This window comes from Condylura cristata, unplaced genomic scaffold, assembly GCF_000260355.1.
Source record: "Condylura cristata isolate star-nosed mole 26May11 unplaced genomic scaffold, ConCri1.0 scaffold00016, whole genome shotgun sequence".
NCBI lineage: Eukaryota > Metazoa > Chordata > Mammalia > Eulipotyphla > Talpidae > Condylura > Condylura cristata.
In genome coordinates this window covers 46,097,564-46,118,145 of record NW_004567117.1, presented here as the reverse complement: position 1 = coordinate 46,118,145, position 20,582 = coordinate 46,097,564, and the positions used below count along the sequence as shown (strand labels likewise).

Sequence of the window (20,582 nt, the reverse complement as noted above, 5' to 3'; positions counted from 1 at the left end):
AGATTGATGAAGTACACTGCTGAGGGGAGCAGCGAGGAGACAGGAGAGGTCTGCTGTGCCATGTGGGTCACCCCAGGGCCAGGGTCAAACTTGTACTGAAGTGCCTGTGGCTGGCTTTCAGTGTTGCTCTTTAACGTGCTGTGCTACCAGGGAGGACCTATATTATGTTTTAAAGTGCACATTGCATGTCCTGAAAATTTTCCCTGATTTGCCTTTTCTTGCATTTTGGAACACAAGTAAAATGCTATTGACAAAAAATCCCATGTAATTCTGCATGTGTTCCTACACACCTTTTCACTTGAGCTCCAAAACATTTAATTGATTACTAGTTATTATCACCGGGAAGCACAGCAGACGCTGATGACGCCCTGATGGTGAGAGTATACTGCGATTTAATCATGCCATCGCAGATTGATCCTAAAGACAGAAAAAGGGACATGGCTTCATGTACACCTAAATGCCTTATCAAAAGCATTTTGATTATGATTACTTAGATACTCAGCTTCTCTCAGAACCAAGAATTCTTCCTGTTGCTAACTCTAAACAGATTCTGGATTGATAACACCATGGGAGAATGAACTTCCCAAATTATCAGCTGTGGCAGGTGTCATTCGAAGTTTGATTGGCATTTCTTGACTGTTTTCAAGAAGATAAATGATTTATTGCTATTTCTTATCTATTTAATTCACTGGCTCTAAAATCTTTATCAAGATTTGTATAACCTTTGACAGAGCATTGTATTGATTGTCTGTGTGGGGGGTGTCTGGAATGCTATTTTACTAAACACTGAGACAATTGTCTTGCTGATACTCATCTCTTAACTGTTTCTGCAGATGTAAAAGGTATTTCTCTACCTTTTTTATTGAAAATGCATTGTACATTGCTAAATCGAATGCAAGTTCCATTGATTTTTGCTCTTTTCTGTCAGAGGATTCTTTGTGTAGAGTATGGTTCTGTCTTCGTAAGACTATGATTCTTATTCATTCTAATGTCTCTGCACATAATATCCACTACCATCCATTTACTACTGAGTGCTTTTTCACATTGGTAAATTTAACAATAATTTTCCAGTGAAAATTCTGTGACTCACATAGGAGAATCCTTTATTCTCAACATCAGTCAGATCTTTCAACCACAAAAGCATATCTGAAATGGTCTTCTAATACTTTATGTATCTTAATAGAAGACTAGAATTTCAAAGCACTTGATAATATCCCTATCAAATCATTATCTTCTGAGATATAAAAATAAAAATCTTATGTCTCATAATGATTCGCTTGTGTTCATATAAGTGTCACAAGACAATAGATGATGTTTAGTTCCAGAAATAATGATTGTTTTGTAACCAAGAGTGAATCTGTATAGTTAGAGTAAATATCGGACAATCTTTTGTTGAAATATTTGGAAAGAAAAGAATATTTTTAAATTTCAGAAAAGGCAATGCTAGAAAATTATCTTCCAGTAGCTTCAGGGACAATGAGTCCTATTTAAAGCCACTGTCTTAAATCATGAACTCTTACTACTTTTGAAGAAATTAGAATATAAAACCTTCCTAGAAGTAAATGACATCTTCACTATTTCTTCCTTAGTATCCATTGCCAGGGACTTGGAACTCAGGAAGTTTCCAGCAATGGGGAAGTCTACCCACAGGTTTGGTGAGGATAGGAAGCCATCAGCACACTGGGGACATCGCAGTGGTTGTGAGAACCGTCCACAGAACAATGACGCTACTCCAGGTTACAGAGTAGAATGCTCTTGGACCTAAACCAAAGGATAAATGTCCACTTGAATCTCACAGCTCACAGCGCTGTTACCGGCAATTGCCATAGTACCACTATAAACATCACTGTTCCAGATGCTGTCTCGGTGCACATGCTCTGTAGGGATATTTTGTTATTAGCATCATTATTTACATTAATTCAGGGTCATTTTTATTTTCCTTAGCATTCTTCATCAACATATATTTTAGTATATAGAAAGTAGGCACTCACGTGAGACTTGATGAATGAAAGTCTGACTGGAATCCAGCTTGCTCCCAGATGTTCTTCTGTGCCAATATAATTACTGCAGAATCAGGCACAGCAGAATAGGTCAAAATTCAGTGTTGTTTTATTTTTCCAATATTACCTAAATTGAGCTTGATTTAATTTCTACTGTTTAGCATCAAATATTCCATCAAAAAGTGTCATGAATCCAAATTGCATTTCATTAAAACTATGTGATCTGAGACAAATGCAGTAATTCATTACTTTAATAGCCTCTTAAATGACACAAGGTTATAATTTCTGGTACAATGTAGTTAAGTGGCAAATTTCAACAGTGTTATTGATGACATTCAAAAACTGATAAAGGTCTAGAATATTCTAACAGGCTCAGTGAATTTTACTGATGCCTTGAGGGGGAGTTTAGCGCATAAGTAAATAAGTGAAATCAGTTTCTGAGTTTTCAGCATTAGGTAAGGTCAGTATAGAAATAGCTACTTGTCACATAAAAAATAAACAGAAACAAATACAAAGCAATTTACAGAACAGCTGCCATAATAGGTAAACTGGTATCTGGGAGGATCAAAGATATGGAAAAGCAAGCTCAGTTGCAGAAAGGTCCACAAGATCCCACCCTGTCAGGCGCTTCCTACACCACACCTGCCTCACCGCTCACTCACGTGAGCCATGTTTGTGCCTCAAATAATCTTAGGCGTTGATGACAGTGTAAACTCTTCAGGCACCTTTCTTCTGGATATGAAAGGTGGAAATTAGTGCTTAATAATTAGTGACCACCTGGTAAATCTTAGAGTTTTTAAATTATTCTAAAAGAAATGGCACCAAATGTCTGGATTGACTTTTTCTGATGTCGACTCATTTTTGCATCGGTTTCTGCTTCGGTGCCAGAGTCACTATTAAATAGATTACAAGCAGCACTAATAATAGCGCTTTCCGCTAGAGGCTGCTTCATCAAAGGTACAAAGTGTATGTTTTGATTAAAAAAAGAAGAGGACCCGTGTGTGTGTATGTCTGTGTGTGTGCGTGCATGTGTGTGTATGTGTGCGCGTGTGTGTGGACAGAGAGACGCAGTGGATTCAATTTGCTTAAAATGCGTGCATATTGCCAGGCTTATTCTGCTTTCAGATGTGGGTGCCAGGGGACAAACAGAACATTTACTCATCCACAGTTCACGTTCTCTTTCCAAAAACTGTGGCCAAAGGCTACCGGGAGAAAGAGCACAGGGGGAATGCTGAAGGGAGATGCGTTTAATGCGCTTGAAATCCAGTCCTCTGCAATGAATGATACGTCCGAAATAAAACATTGAGATCAGTTACATTAAAATTTGAATTTTAAATTGGATCTCAAGTTAAGTAGCGATGTTCTCCTGATAAAGAACAAAATCTAAAATAACCCTCGAAGTCCAGCAAAGCAAGAACAGAGGGGAAGTGACCCCGTTATTAGAGAGGATCACCCGTACACTGGACTCACGGTCCCCCAGCTGAGATAAAGGGCTAATGCTGAGAAAAGGGTGTCGATTGGGAACGTAAGAGCTTAAAATGAGACCTTTCCATTCTGATTTTACCAAGACTCTGAGAACCCTGTCGTTTAATGGAGCCTCACACTGCCTGGGAACTAAAAGCAGCGAAATGTCTTCCTGGCCAAGCAGGTTTCTCTTATCTCCTGTTCTACGCGATTAAAGCAGCAGAAGGAAGCTGCACCTTTCTGGGCCTCCGAGGCCAGGATTCTATGGTCAGGGCAGCCACTGCTCTGTCTTAGCGTTGCTTAGGCAGCTTGAAGCCTGACACTCATTGTGTGAAGGCTGTGGGGATTTGGGGGGGACAGCGGCAGGTGCGGCTTGGGAGTCAGGCCTGTCCCAGCAGGTGTGGGGACCCTCTCGGCACCTCGTGGCTGTTGCCCGTGAACCCCACTGCAGACTGCTGGGCACGTGTTTGAAGCAAACACACTACTTGCATTAACAGAGCCCTCCAGCACGCCGAGAAGGAGAGACTCTGAGGTGGCTCCAGAGTCATCCCAGGTGGCTCCAGAGTCATCCTCACTTCGCGGAGATCTGGAGGGACAGCAGCGCGAGGTGGGGTGCAATGAGCATAATGTTGGCTCTTGCCGCTTTTCCACACTGAAGGGAACGAGTGAACAGCAGTCTGGCTGAAGCGTGCGGTGTGTTGAAGACACAGGAACTCCTAAACGCTGCTACCCGCCGGGAGAAGCCGCCCCATCTGTGTTAAGAGCATTGACATACAAGCAACTCCTTGCTGGTCTGTTACACTCCTTGAAGCCGCTGCATTTTGCAGCTCACTCTATTCGAAGTTGTGACCGGGGGCTTCTTGGGGACGTTCAGACACACGCTGGCAGCCTGGGAGGGAGCAGGACTCGCAAAGGCGCCGTGCTTGCTCCGGGTTCCCAGAGAGCACCTCTGCCCTTGGAGAGACGTAGCATGCTGCTGCCTGGGCGCTGCTCCCCTTAGCATCAGACCAAGAAGGTGGGCTGCGCCCTGCGGCTGCGAGGATGCGAACCTGCACAGGGCGAGGGAGCCCCCAGTTCTACGTGCAGACGGGACGCAGCCGTCGGGCTGAGTGAAGGCACCGCTTCTCCCGCGGTGTCTTTTAAAGCCAATGTACTGCAATACAGTCTTCACGCCAGATTTTGAAGAGCAGAGAAGGAGTTTCTATTAAGGATTTCAAATGTGAAGAGACTTGCTTCCACTGTACATGGTTTGGGACAGTGAAACAGGAATCCGCCTGGGGCTGGCTGTGTCCCCGCCACTGTCGAGACACAGCTCAGCCACTGGAGGGCTAGGACAATTCTTTTCTTTTTATGTATCTAGAAATAGCTGAGAAGCTAGTTACTACAGAGAAATGTCAAGGCGATGGTAAAATAAGCCCAGGAAGGAAGGAGGTATTGCACAGACTGGACATACTGGAAGGGTCTTCTTGAATACTTGAAACACAGCCTAATATCCCCTTTTTGGTTTATTTTCACACCTCTATAATGTTCTAGTGTTTAGAGTCAGCCTTATGAATACGTGCACACTTCAAACTGGCTGATGAGAATTAATGTAGCCAAACCTGCAATGTTCTAAACGTGTTGTGTTGTGCTGGATAGACTATTGGGAGGAAATGGAGTCCTGAATGGGGGGTGGTGACATGTAAATAAATAATGTGGGCTTGTTCTGGGCTGCTATGCCATGGGGTGGGAAATGCTGACTTAGGGGTGAGGGGAGACAGGTGGGTTCATATCATCTTCGCAAATTTTCTGTACATCTACAGTTATGCCAGAGCAAATGTTTCACTTAAAATGACAGCAACTCAATCACACATTTCTATATCTCAGTAAAAGAATTGCAGCTATCCTTGTTTTTTAAAAAAAGATAATTTGTTGGAGACAAAATATTAATCAGCACTAAAACCATTTTGCGAAATTTTCTCCAAAAATAAGTGTTAAAATTACAGTTTATTTTTTGGTTTTGGTAAATTATGCATTCTTTTAATGGAAATGAAGAGTATATTAATTATGATGAGTCATTTTTATACTTTTATTGGCTTAGTAAATTGGATTTCCAATTTAATGCACTTTAGAATAGTTTCTGCATCCAGTGAATGATCCGCTGCGAGCCACAGGTGAAAAAACTGCTGTTCTACATGAAAATAGGCTGTCATTAGCTCTGATTCTAGAATTAAGATCATCTCTTTTGATGTTTCCCAAGTAGATGAAGTATCCCAGAGCTGGTTTCTTCAGGTCAGATCTCACCAGCCCGGGTAACGCCCGTGCTGCTTCCACTCAGTACCCAAGTTAAAGACCAGTGCATTTTGCCCCAGATAACCCACTCTACCCCTCAGATGCCAGAGACCCACCGTGTAGCCTCTGGATTGCGCATGGCCACCACACACACACTCACTGCCTGACAGAAATAAAGATTTAAAGTCCAGGAACTCTGTAGCCAAAAAATGAAGGAGCACATAGACTTTTACCGACAATAGTGTCTCAATTTGAAGTGTGACTGCCAGATATTTACTTAAAATCTGGATAGGGGAGTAGTCAGCTATGAGTTGGAAGCTTAAGGAAGTAGGGCATTATTATGAATGTTTTAACTAACCTGAGCCAAATTATAGTGATGTCACTAAAAATATAGATACAGGCTTGAAGCAGGAGAGAAAGGTGAAGTTGTTCAACTTGAAATTGTTAGATACAGGACAAAGCAGAATACAAACAGGAATACAAACCCCGTCCTCATTGTTCCAAGGAGGCCATTGTTCCAAGAATTCCTATAAAGGAATTCTTACAATACAATGGATATCATAGCAACCTCTGGGAAAGGAATCAGAGATGTCCAAGGCTCCATGCCCATCAACACGAGAATAATGGGATGTGCACACCAAAGGCTAGCACGCGCCATTTACAAGGTGGATATTCTACCATTTGCAACAGGTAAATGGTCCTGGGGGGCATTAAGCTACATGAAATAAACCAGAAACAGAAAGAAAATATTGTGTGATCTCACTTATAAGTAGACTCCTTTAAAAAAAAAAAAGATTTATTATTTATTCATACAGAACTGGGGTACAGGCCAGAGATGCGGAGGGTGAGTGGATTCACCAGAGACAGAGCAGGGAGCAGAACAGGCAGATTGACGAAGTACACTGCTGAGGGGAGTAGCAGGCGGGAGAGGTCTGCAGCGCCATGTGGTCACCTCCAGGGCAGGCGGGGATCGAACTCATGCAGAAGTGGCTTAAGCTTCTTAGCGCTGTGCTTAACCCGTTGCGCCACCAGGGAGGGCCACAAGTAGACTCCTTTTTAAGCCTAACTCGTGAAAACAGCATAGACAGCTGTCTGCCAGGGGCTGGGATCTGGACAGATGCTGGGCGAACTGTCCCCTCTTTCAGTCCTGTGATAGAAGGTCTGCGTGGGGCTGACGACACCAAATCGTGTGCTTGGAATTTGCCCGTAGATCTTAAAGACTCTTCATTGTCCACAACGAGAGATACCAGTGAGATGAAGTAGTTATTGTTGGACGGTAACAGTCGTCACTATGTATAGATGTGAAATCAGATCGCCACATTGTAGATCCTAAACAGATGCAGTTGTTGTCAATTGCTCCTTAACTGACCTGGAAAAATAAATGATTCCATGATCGGCGGTGTCAGTCAGGAGGCTGGTCAGGAGGCTGTCCTGCGCTCTGGAGTTGGGGCTGGATCTCAGTGTCTTCATGTTCTCATGGTAGCTCTGGCTCCAAGCACCACCAGACAGCATGTCTGATGTCCAGAAACTACTCAGTAAACACTTCATAAATTAATTTGGATTGGAGAGTTGTTCCTTCATGCGTCCTACATTCACCTAGAGACTATAATGTACTAGGAGTTGATTCATCATTAAATGATACGTGTGTGCCTTCAGGGGAGAGATAAGCAGGACCAAAAAAGTAAATGTATAGAAACAGGATAGTTGTTTGTTCCCAGTCTATACAGACCCAGTTTTTAAAATTGCTTTCTGAGGTCTACCCGTCCATCTCTCGTACATATACATGGTTCACACATGATACGGTGACAGAGGGAGCATTGTGGGGTTATAATGATGCAAGAAAAAGAATTAGTTAACTTAAAACAGACAAGACTCTGTGGGGCCTTGAGAGTCTCTGATTCCCAGCTACATTACAATATAATATCCATTTTATTATTATAATTCCTATCTCTGTTAAGAAGAGACTTACAGTCACAGGGACACCTGTGGTCCCTGTTGGGGTGGTCTATTTTTTTTTTTTAACTTCTAGAAATATTAGATAGCAAACATGCAGTAACACACAGAATTTCTGGAAGAGTTTACCGAGCAACCACAAGAAAGTGGTCAATATTGAGCTTGCTTTTGAAATACCAGAGAGTACACACCTGTGGATACGAATAAACTATGTGATGTTAAGATCCAGACATAAGTACTCCACAAAGGAAACTTGTGTCTTCTACTAACCCCAGTTTAAAATATAGCTCCATTCTTCTCCTGAGGTTTGAGGAACTTATTCAGTCTTTAAAGATTTCCCCTGCGTAGGAAATGCAAAGAGTTTTGGAATACAGAGAGCCCATGAAATTTGTGAATGAGTGTGAAGTCGGGGGAGATTCCTAATTATCACATTTATGCCAGCTCCTGTGTGTTCCTCTTCGGAAATCTGCTGCAAGTCGGGCTGAGTCTAAATGCTAACTGGCTGAGTCCTGTTCTAGTTTCCCGGCACCGTTACAAACCATTACACACTTGGTGGCTTATAACAACGCGAGAGTCTTCTCGCACAGACAGAGGCTGGAAGTCTGAAATCCAGATGTTGCCGAGCGTGGCTTCATCCGGAGACTGTGGAGAAGCCATTCCAGACCTCACGCCTGGTTTCTGGGGGCCCCAGAAGGCCATGGCTGGGGAGTCGTGTTTCCCTCTGTCTCCTCCCATCTTACCTATCTCCCCGCCAGGGCCACCTCGTCCTGGAAGGAGGCAGTGCCTGGAATGAGACTCTTGTCCAGGGTGATATCATGATCCCCGCTAAGAACCTGAATCCAGAGAGGCCACGCTTTGTGGTTGGCGGTGGCTGTCCACTGGAGGCGTGTTATCTGGGCACACAACTGGCACAGACAGGTATTTCTTGGGCAGTGAATGATAGTGCCAGCTGTTGTTCCTGTAACAACATCCTATACCTCTTTCTTAATCTTCCTTCCACTGGTGTTATTTTTCTTCTAGACTTATTAGTCAAATTAATTTGAAGCAGTAATATGCTTTTTCAAATGCCTTCCTCGTGGCCAGGGGGACGCTTAGTAAAGGCATCATAGCAAATAGCAATCCATTAGTATTTATTATTGTTTTAATTAAAACAGCCCTTTCTCTGAATCTCAGAAGTAATTACTTATGGTACTGCTTCTCAATTTTATTAGCATAATGTATGGTTCATCAGAAAAGAATAGACAAAAATAAATGTTATTTATGTTAGATAACTTATGCAGAGTATCTTGAGTAATTGAATTGCAATTATTATGTATAAGAACATGTACTCAAATGTAAAAGCTTGAACTAGGGAAAAAATGATGTATTTGATTCTAGAACAAAGGCGACATAAAAATAGACCATCTCTAACCTCAGTTTGACATCAACAGTTTAATGAAGCTAAATTTTATTCTGACCTGATGCTAAATTTTATACTTAAAATAACATTGACTCGCTCTATTAACTTGTTTCTCTACTTAGGGGCACCCCGTCTTTGAATGAGAGCCTCCATGTCACAACAAATTTACAGAAAGTACAGCCTCTTGTGCTTGCATGAGTGCCGAATGGATGTGTCTATTCCATCTTAAGAGAATGTTACCTCCTTATCTTTTAAAAGTCACTGTCATAAAAATTATACAAATACTCAATGTTGCATTTTAGTGAACTGGGTGAAATTAGCTGTATGGTAAGTAAACATTCTGAAGTTTTCTGGTTTTTGTCCTTTTAAATATCCAGTCCGTTCATAACCAGGTACACATAAGTAATGTAATAAGAAGCCTGCCTGAAGGCCACTGTGCCATAGCAATGGACAGAATCAACATACTTGGAAATAAGCCTCTCTTAGGGGAAATGTTATTACATGTACTTGCTATATTGAAAAATATCTGAAATGGCTATCAATTTCAATAGGCGTCGGTCTGTCCAAACTTACATTCTCATCCTCATGAATGCACGCCGTGTCCCCAGTGCCGAATAATGCCAAGGACATTATTGAATTCAATTATTGATGTTTATCTAGTAGCCTTTTTGGCAAACACTCAGTAAGTTGTAAAGTGGCTGTTATGTTTGGAGATAAAGAGTGCAAGATTCACTTCATATTCTGATAATGTTTGCTATTGTTGTTAAGACTGTGCTGTTTCCATAGTTACAGCATGAAGCGCAAAGATCCTCTCCTTTTCTTTGTAATAGAAGAAAGGATAAATTTATTATATTTTGATAGGGTATAACATTCACCAAATAGACTACCATATAGTTTTTATTTTACTACCAGACCCCACTCTATCATGCATGAAATTTGAGCAAGAATTTTTGATACTGAATACAAATAACAATGTTTAATGTTTAGAGGCTCCTCTCAAAACAAACTGAAGGACAGTGAGGGAAATAAAATAATCTTTAGCTTAGGTGATTTTGTGACATTACCAGTTATGTAATTTCATTTTAAATCACAGCACTGTAAGGGACCCATTTGTTTATCCCAATCAACACTTGAAAATTAGGAGACAGTTTGTAGTTTTTTCAATGAATGGAAACTGTCTTGACTGCATTTCAAAGCAACTGGGAACTCTAAGGCTTGACAAGTTTTTGCAAGGCAGTCTTCCTCCCCTCCCCCATTCTCAGGCCTCCGGGAGAGATGTCCACTGTCCCCTCTTCACCTACCGCGGTTTATCATGATTATGTCACTTACCATTTTCAGTGCTTGCTTTTTGCATTCAGAAGGCAAAGTTGGCACAAGAGAATGCTTGGCTCCCCTAGGTGAGATGTGACGTGAGGAAGACAGGATGATGTGAGGGAGAAAGACACATCCTCATCCTCCCAAAGGACCCTGAAAAAAAGCAGGATTGATCTCCTTTTGGGCTGCTTGCTTACTTTAATTAATTCTTCAATTAGAGAAGCATGCATAAAAAGCTAGCAGACGCAGGGAAGAAAGCACTGCAGCCCAGTGCTGACTGCTGGCAAACTTTTCTCTTGAACTTCTGAGTTCCATTTGTTGGTGCAGTTTCGGAGTCAGCTGAAAACATTTGGAGCAATGAAGGGCTTTGCAGAAGAACTGAACCAGCCAGTTCTCCACAAACCATCCACTCCCCACCCTGCCTGGCTCAGCCCCTTGCTTCCCTACACCAGTACCGTCACACCGCACATTCGGAGGGGCAGCTGCTACCCGATTGTTCTTTAATGAAAAAGAAATATGGTCTCCATGTACTGCTTTCACTCCCTTGAGGTAAAGAGACTTTGCTCTCAATTTTAACCAAACGCTATTATCAATATCCCTTGGAAATTCTACTTAATTAGAAAGCTCTGGTCGTAAACACTGCCAAATAAAAACTTGGGTAGGCTTTTCAATTAACTATGTTTAATTAGGATTATATAATATGAAGTTGATGTCCTTTTGTTGTTGATGTGCATCAAAGAGGTTTTGGCTTGATCAAAATAAAGAGAACATTAAAAAGTAATGGGCACCACAGGGCAAATTGCGCGTCTTCCCAAGTGCCTAACTCACCTCCCCGACACACAAACACCAGAGCATCTTGCCCCGGGTGCCTGGACGCGTCCAGCCTAGAAGCGGGGGGCTCCCCTCTGCCACCAGCACGGACCCCTATTACCAGAACGTTCTGCTGGCTCTGGCTTGAAAGCAAACACGGAAACAGAAAACCTGGCAAGTCAATCATGTGACCCGTGAGTTTTACATCTTCGGGTCAAAAAGATAAAAATACCCCACTGGCTTCCCTAGCAATGCTGCGCCCAGAGCTGCCTTTAAAAGGGAAGAAACAGGTGCCATCGGGTCCTTCTCTACGGGGTCACAGGAAGGCTGTGGAGCCACTGACCCGCTGAGAGCCACCCGGTGGAAGCAGCTTCTCTCCCGCAGCTGGTGAGGCTGACCCAGCGGGAGAGATCCGCCTGGCCGCCTGGTGTGACACAGGAGTGTGTGGGATGGGTACTGGGGGACCTTGCACCCCGGAAGCGTGGCTCTTCTACCTTGTTCAGACTCTAGCGGGAGAGCAGAGGCCGTGTTTTTAGCTGGAGGCTCCCAGCGGTGCTTATGCTCCCTGGCGCCGGCCCGTGAATGGGCCTTTCACAGACAAGGAGAAGCCAGCTCAGGCCTGAGCTCCAGTCGCCAGACTGCAGCGGGCTCTTAATGAGCCTCAAACCAGTTGGGCAGGTGACGGTCAGAGTCGACCTTCTCTGGAATAGAAACCAGAGTGCCAGTGCCATCAGGGCATTAGGCAGGGACTGGTAACTGTAGAGAGCAGCCCGAGACACTGAGCAGGACTGGTTGGAGGAGTGGCCCGAGCAGCGAGCTTGGGGCCAGGCTTCCTCCCAGGGGCTAAGGCAGCTAGCGAGCGCCCCTTCCTGAGGCTGAAGCTTGGGCATTGGCAGCCGACGACGGCCTCTTCTGTGAGGAAACAGGAAATACCAGGGTAAGCAGAGCAGTGGCCTCGCGTGAAGTTGAGGCTGTGATTTTCTGCCTCGAAGCTGGGGCTGCTGCCGCTCCTGGGGTTCCTCCCCAGGCCCCCGCAAGCCTTTCCACAGGGACCAGAAGGGTCAGTGTGGCCATGAAACAGGGTCTGGACCTTCCGGCAGACAGGCAGAGTTTTTCTGCAAAGGATTAGGTAGCAGATACCGCCCAGCTTGCGAGTCGGCTGAGCGCTGGGACACGGTCTTCAATTACTGGCAGTTGTTCAGATAAAACCTTCATCCTGGTAGGATATTTGTCAAAATAGTAACAACAGTTCTGCCCTATGATTCAGCCACTGCACAGACACTAAATTGAAAGGGTTCGTGTCTCTGGGGCACCGTAGCCAAGTTACGGACACGACCTAAGAGCTCAAGGACAGGTGAGTGGAGTGAGAAAAGGCGCCACACACACGCAGGGCGGCCACGGCTCAGCTGTAAAATCATGTGAAATCTTGCATTTGCATCACTGTGGGTGAAATGCAAGGGATTATGCTGAGCCAATTAAATCAGAAGGAGGAAAGCAATGGGGAGATTTGATGCCTATGTGGAATATAAAGAAACAAAGCCCAGCCTGGGCAAACTGAAGCAAAACAAATTCTAGACATCTTATTGCAGAATTGGGGCCACAGAAAGGAAGGACCCCGACACCCGGGGATGGAAGGGGGAGGGGCCCTTGGGCTGGGGTGGACCATGAGGGCTCCGAGCTCGGCCCCCTGTGGTGATGTGCACCCGAAGAGGCTGAGCCTGTTCCCTAATCACATACTGTGCTGTAAACCAATAGTATGTGGTCAAAAATACACCGTTTATACATCGGTAGTTAAGAACACAGGACATATAAACAAACCGTTCTTAACTGAGGGGCCAGCTGAGGCAGTTGTGGTCTTGACTGGCTCCAGGGGGTCCGGCCCTTTGCCCCTGACTGAGGGGTGCATTAGGGGCTCTGCCGCCCCACTCAGGGTGCCAGCTGAGGCGCAGCGCAGGTTCCGGGCTCCGTGCGGCGGGGAGGGCTTCTGTCCCGGCGAGCCACCGCGGGGCCATGACAAGGCTGCGACTGCAGAGACTGTCACCAACGCGGCCGGGCGGGAGGGGCCAGCCTCAACTGTTCTGATCGCCCCCTTCACTTTCCTCAGCTGAACTGTGCCCACCCAGAATGGTTTTGTTGAGGCGCCCCCTGGGCTCACGCGACATGCCGGCCGCTCAGGCAGGCAGGTCGCTGCGGGTGGAAGTAGCTAACTTGGAAAATGGACGGACCCTGGGGGCTTGGCCTGGCGCGCAGCGGGGCCTGCTTTTTTCTGTTTTCTGGGAAACACCCTCTTGTCATTCACGGTCTCGCCAGGTATTGGAAATGTCTTAGGGAACAGTGAGGGGAACATAAGAGGTCAAAATTAGTTGACTCTGTCCTTCATTTTTCTTCAGTTTAAATCTTTGCTAAAAGAAGCAAACGGGTTAGGACGCCCCACTGCAAGCCGGCTGCAGCTGCTTCAGCGCCGGCTCATCAGCCATGTGAGCAAAGTCCTGAGGCAAACAGCCCTGACTCCCACAGCAGGCAGGGCTTGGACCCTGAGCTCCAGCCGAAGAGCAGCGGAAATGGTGCCATCCTGCCACCCTGGCTTCATGTGGCCTCAGGCCCACCCCCGACAGGCATGTCGCCCACCTGTTTAACACACCAGCTGGCTGTTTCTCAGTTACCCTATAATCCTGGAGCAATGTGTTTTTCTTTTCCCTCTGATATATATATATATATATTTAAGATTTTTATTTATTTGTACATACAGAACTGGGGTACAGGCCAGAGGCTCAGGGGCGGCAAGAGGCTTCACCAGAGACAGAGTGGGGAGCAGAACAGGCAGATCAACGAAGCACACTGCTGAGGGGAGCAGCGGGCGGGTCAGGAGAGGTCTGCTGTGCCCTGTGGTCACCTCCGGGGCAGGCGGGGATCAAACTCATGCGGAAGTGGCTTTAGCTTCTTAGTGCTGTGCTTTAACCCGCTGCACCACCAGGGAGGGGAGGGCCCACCCTCTGATATTTTTTAAGCAAAGTGTTGAATTGTTAGAACTTAATAATCCCTCTAAAAATGATCTTCCCTCTTTCATTTGTTTTCTCCAAATGGGGTTCTCAGTGATGGGCAAGAACTGGAGTACAGGCTAGAGGTGCAGAGGAGTGAGAGGAGTCGCCAGAGACAGAGTGGGGAGCAGAACAGGCAGGTTGACTAAAGCGCACTGCAGGGGAGCAGCGGGCGGGTCACAGAGGTCTGCAGGGACAGGTGGGTCACCGCCTGGCTGGGGTTGGACCTCTGCTGCAGTGGCTGCAGCCAGCTTCAGAGCCCGCACTTTAACCCATGGTGCCACCAGGGACGCCCTGAGCTCAAATTCAGCATTGTAGAGGAGCGGGTTTTTCTTTCAAGCACCTCTCTCCATGTGTATGTTGTTATCATTTTGAGTTTATGTGCCTAAAATAAAAAAAATGTGAGTCAAAGATATATGTATACTAAGAGTACATTATAAAAATTCCTTATTGCTACGGGTAACAAGAAAAATGTTTCTATCTTTAAAATAATGTATAGATTTTCTAAGGGGAGACACATGCTTCATTCCAAATGATAGGTTGGTACTTGAAAGTAAATTCTAAATAGATAAATTTCCACACATGAATATCCGTTTTTTATCTATCTATCATCTATCTATATCTACCAATTAATTAATCTATGTATCATGTATCTATCCGATCCATCCATCTTCCTGTCATCCATCCATTATCTATCTAGCCATCTAGTCTATTTTCACTTATTGAATATTTTCCCCTTTTTTGAGTAGCACAATTATGCGTCTTTCATCCTTTTTAAAAGCGGTGATGACTCATGTTCCCACCTAGTTAGCTGGCCTGTGCAAACATGTCCTGACTGTGTAAGGGCTGAGTATAACCCCTGCCTCTTCACGAGTTCCTCTCACCTACTCCTACTCCTTTGCAAATCTACTCTTTGTTTACTCAACACAGAATCTTCCTAAAAAGAAAAGAAAAAAAAAACTATAAAGGAAGCAGTTTAGATAAGAGCTTTAATTTTCCCTTAGATGGCTTTTTGATTTAGAAAGTAATTTTTGAGAAACTGAAAAAAAGAAACAAACACTCATAAGATGGTTATTTGACTACACAAAGATGAACAACTAATATCTTAGTCTATTTGACTATGCCCTGAATTCTCTAGAACTCTCCCTAACAGGTATTCTGGGTGTCTACCGCTGAAACAGCCATCACCAACCTCTGCTCTACTGTTAGAACAAGATTTTTGTACTGAATAGAGACTTGCAGTAGAATTTCCATGGTTGCTCTATGAATGTCCTGAGGAATATCTCAACTTTGGAAATATAAATGTATTTCAGAGCAAAAGGAGGAAATTGAGTGTGCATCTAACAGTCTGTCCGCAATGGACACTCCTCAGTTCACTCTATTAACGCTGGGCTCAATGTACCTTCAAGCTCTAATATTTGTTCAAATACAGGAAAGAAACAATTCTCAAATGGAAGATAACATACCAATTTGATTTAAAATGCTCTTCTGGGCCTCCCTGGTGGTCAAGGGGTAAAGCACAGCACTACGAAGCTGTCCGCAGCCACGATAGCATGAGTTCGATCCCTGCTGAGGGAGTGACCCACAGGGCACAGCAGACCTGTCCTGTCTCCCCGCTGCTCCCCTCAGCAATGTACTTTGTCAGTCTCCCTGTTCTGCTCAGTCTCTGGTGAATCCTCTTACCCCCTACACTTCTGGCCTGTACCCCAGTTCTTGTATACATTAAAAAAAATAAAACTCTCTTCCTCGCCTTCCTTCATGAGTTCTATATCTGAGAATTAATGTAAGATGTGGTCTCAGTTGGGGAAATCCTGTTACTGTTATGAGAGGAACAAAATTGTTAGCAGGACCTGAGAATCAATCCCAGATACCAGGCTGGGGATAAAATGTAAATGTCAGTAAGACATTCTTGATCTGGGGCAAATTTTCTGAGATGGAGAATTAAATTTTTGACAAAGGCTCATGAAGCAATGTTACCAATTATCTCTAATGACTACTGATGTGCCCTTGAAATGTTGAGAAAATAAGGGTTTACAATGAATCACCTGGAGATACTGATATTGAAGGAATTAGATTACCTGAGATTCATTTATTCCTTCCTGAGGTTATGAAAAACTGAGGATTGCTGTCTTTGGACAAGTACTTCAACTGTGATCATTTTAACCCAATAATTATTTTTTTTTAGCATTTCCACAATAATTGCTGCTATACCCAATATTTCTAATGTATTCTTTTTCTGTGATCTATAACTATAAAACAAACCAAATTAAAACACAATGATGGCTTTGTCAGCTTTGTGTAAATAAAAAATAGCAATATTCATTGACATGGTCTGTCTCTGGTTTTAGTGCTCTATATGTCCTCTCACTGGGTGAAATATCTCAGGTCTTAGAGATGAGTGCACAGAGGGTTAGGCATTTTAAGTAACTTTAGCATATTTCCTTATGGACAGACCTAGCATTCTAACACACTGTTCCTGACTTAGGCCTTCTTAACATCTACACATCTGATTAAAACACTGTGAAAGTCTTAGGGGTTGTCATTCCTTCTAACAGATCATATGAGTGTTACTCAGTTTGGATAAATGCAACGTTCACCACGCCACTTTGCATGTGTTCATAGGAGCAAGAAGCGTTACTTATTCCAGCGACTACGACTGGCTTCTCTGTCATGTTAATCTTCCATGAGCCAAGGAGTTCTGCTTCCTCTGATTTTGTCTCTGAGGCCCTTGCTAGTTCTTGAATTGCTGCCTGGGCCTGTCCCGTGGGCACAGGCCCTCACGACTCTTGTGCTCAGCAGGGTCGCTGCAGTCAGAACCCTCTGGTTGGATTGGTTGGATGAAGTGGGAAATGACAGAAAACATTAGGTCTTTCCTTTAGACTCAGAGAAAAACAACCTAAATTGAGTTGCAGCTTCTGTTTTCGTTTTTTTCACGGTGGAGGTTGAAGAGCTCTGGACCTATGTCACTTGTGTGATAAATAAGCGACACAATGAAAATCACATTCCTTTGGGCCTCATTTTCTTAATTTTCCAAATGACAATCTGGGGTAAGGTCACGGTTGGCTAACTTAAATGCACAGAGAGAGGGGGCAAGGAAGCCCTAACCTGGCGCAGCTCTAAACCAAGTCCTAAGCAATCAACACTGGCATACAAAAGGTTGCCCAAGTCGCGGAGCTCCATGCTGGTGAAACGAAGTGCGGAGGCTGACTCCTGCGTGGCACCTGTGTGGCTTGGGACGGAGAAGAGTGTGTGAATCACCAGGGTGAAAGGGCTGCTGACATCTGAGGAGGTTGCTGGACTGAGATGATATCAGGACTTTTCAGGGAAGCTCAGATCACCCGGCACTGAATAAATTACAGTGTTCTAAAGTGTCCGCTTTTAACCTTTGCACCAAAAAAAAGTTGTGCTTTACGATTATTCATTCAAACAATTTTAACCTGGTCGTCTCTGATTTTACTAAATATCAATACTTCAGGTCTCGGGCCCTGCTCTGGTGTGAAGGTCTAGTTCTAAGCCACACTTGCCCTCCACTACACTCTTCAAGTGGACCCTAAAGCAAGCATCTGTGCGTAAATGCTTGAAGTCTGCGTGCCACGTGGACGGCCCCTGCTGATGGCCCCCTGGGCTTACCGTGTCAGTTCCGGCTCACGCTGCTGGGGAACATATCAAGGCAGTTTTCTGGGGGGCTCCGAATGTTATGGTTTCGTGTCACTTCCAGCAGCCTCTTCCAGCTCCGTTCTGCTTCAGGAGACATCATTTTCGAAGGAAGTGCAATTGTGAGACGCTATGCATGGCCCCATCATAATGATCAAAAATAGTTTTATTTCGTGTATGTTTTCAATTAGAAAACTGTTTTTGAAGACTATTGTCACGTCTGCTAAGGAGTACTGATAATTTTTAAATATGGTCACAATTGTAACTGCAGTGGACGCCTGGGTTTCTAAAATTGTATTATTCGTTACTTGGCAGCCCTCGAACTGGGAGGGGAAGTGCTTCATCTTTCTCTCTGCTCTTACGAGTAGGCAAGAAAAGGCTGGGGCCCTCCGGACAGGCTACAGCACAGCACGCCAGTCACTTCAGTGAGAGTTCAACCCCTGGCCAGGAGCTGACCCCCAGGGCGCAGCGGACCTCTCCTGTCTGGCCCGCTGCTCCCCTCAGCAGTGTACTCTACCCATCCACCTGTCCTGCTCCCCACTCTGTCTCTGGTGAATCCTGTCACTGCCCCTGCACCTCCGGCCTGTACCCCAATTCTGTATGCATACTTCAATCTTAAGAAAACAAACAAAACAGATGGTTTCACTCATGGCGGGAGTGTAAAGGGTCAGGGGGAAAAAAACAGAAGCAAATGTAGTAAAGTAAAAATGAAACAAAGAACAACTATAAACCAGAGACAACTGAGATGAAAAAATGCACAAAAAGAAGAATGATAAAAAATAAAATAAAAGATTTGGGTCATTTCCTCATATTATGTTGTGTTCCAGAGACAAAGTCCTACCTTGACGCTTAGAATTAGTTTCAAGCAGCGGCGTTTGACCCCAAATCCTCCCTATGGCACTCAATGAAACATCAGATGAAGTGACATATCGGAAGAACCGAAGGACGCAGCTTTGCATGAGGTGACCCGAACCCATGAATGGACGCTCAGGCGGAGAACATTTTTCAGATTAACTTACATTCCCACATACGGCTAATTCCTTTTTCAACTAGAGATGGAACCTTGTTTTCTCCCCAAGTCCATGGGACTATGCAGTTGACGCGCCTCCACAGGCCTCCCTCCGCTCCTTTTCAGAGCGACCTACCGCGCCATCTCGGCGTGTGCGTATAAACGCTCTCGCAGCTCTTGCTGGTTCCCTGATTCCTAGCTGGTAAGTTAGTTTGTTTGCCACCGTTAATTAAAATAAAGGAAAATAAAGTTTTTTCTAAAATGTTAGCATAGTCTGTGGAATTATATTTCTTCTACTATTTCTCCAGATAGCCATAACAATGTCTTGGTCCCTGGACATGGTGGTCATTTAACACAGGGCAGCAAAGGCAGTACTGCTGGGAACTGACCGGAGAGAACTGACCGGGAAGTCTACGTCAATATTCCCGAGATACCTGAGGACACGGCCCAGTCCTGAGAAAGCCCTGTCTCCCAAAGGCACGCTCACAGACTACCCTGTCTCATTTAAATATAGGATTTCCAAGACTTTAACTTCTATTGTTGCAAAATGTTCCCCTCTATCAGGACACACAGATTATTGCAAGGAAGGAGAATGGTCAATGTTCTATAAAACCAGTTCAATGCTAGAACATTGCAGAAATGTTTTTGAAACATTCCAATATTTGGCCTCAAGTTACTTATTAATGCATTTTCTGATAAACGCATGTTGCTACACATACTGTTGAGTTGATAAAAAGGCAAAAGAGAAATTCCAACCCATGACCATGTAAATAAATGAAAACGCACTTAGAAATCGTCCAGCCAGTCGCAACGGAGGGTGTGTCAGAAGCATTATTTTAGTCATTTTCTTATGTAGTGTCACTATCATCTCCTTCAGTCATGTGAACATGAGGCCGATGCCGCAGATTGAAGGCAGCGCTCCGGTGGGTCTGAGCTTGACTATTCTCTACACAGTCTGTTTTCTGATTCCAAAGCTTGTCTATAAGCGCTGCAGGCATGGAGGCCTGTTTGTAGACAAATACTACACGCTTTTGAATCAGAATGACTGCCCCACACCAATTCTTTTCAGGGCTTGGGGATTCTTCTGCATATTCATTGCCACAAAGTGCAAGTTTAAAGGAAACCAGTGGCACTTTAAATGGCATCAAGGGACATTCATCTGCCTCATCTATGTGAGTTCTGTCAGTTTCAAGGATAAACTTGGAGAACTTGACTGCACACTCATTTCTAGGACAGCACCTTTCACTGATGAACATTACCACTTTGGGGCCCTTCCCCGTGGTGCAACCAGTTAAAGCACAGTGCTACAAAGCTGGCTGCAGCCGCTCCCGGCAAGTTCGATCCCCGGCCAGGGAGCGACGCACATGGCCAGCAGACCTCTCCTGTCTCAGACCTCTCCTGCTGCTCCCCTTAGCAGTGTATTTCAGTCAGTCTTCCTAGTTCTGCTCCCCACTGTGTCTCTGGTGAATCCTCTCACCTCCCCCGCCCCCCAACTCTAATCTGTACCCTAGTTCTTGCATATAAAATAACACACACACACCCCTTACCACTCTGGGCCCTCCCTTCCAAATCACCACATTGAAATCTGACCGCGTGGGTCTGTGACCTTCCCTTATAGAAACTGATCTTTCCCCGTGGGCTGGTTTTTCTCAGGGAAGTGTGTGTGCCCC

The 20,582-nt window shown here is 44.6% G+C and overlaps 1 long non-coding RNA gene across 1 annotated transcript in view; it reads right to left on the bottom strand.

Moving 5' to 3' along the window:
- Window positions 1-6,744: 6,744 nt before the first annotated feature.
- Window positions 6,745-20,582, bottom strand: part of LOC105853717 — a 17,612-nt gene continuing 3,774 nt past the window's right edge. The window contains exons 2-3 of the long non-coding RNA XR_001145502.1: window positions 10,417-10,554; window positions 6,745-7,104 (exon numbers count right to left, since the gene is read on the bottom strand). This is a non-coding gene — a long non-coding RNA (uncharacterized LOC105853717). The remainder of the gene's footprint in view (window positions 7,105-10,416; window positions 10,555-20,582) is intronic.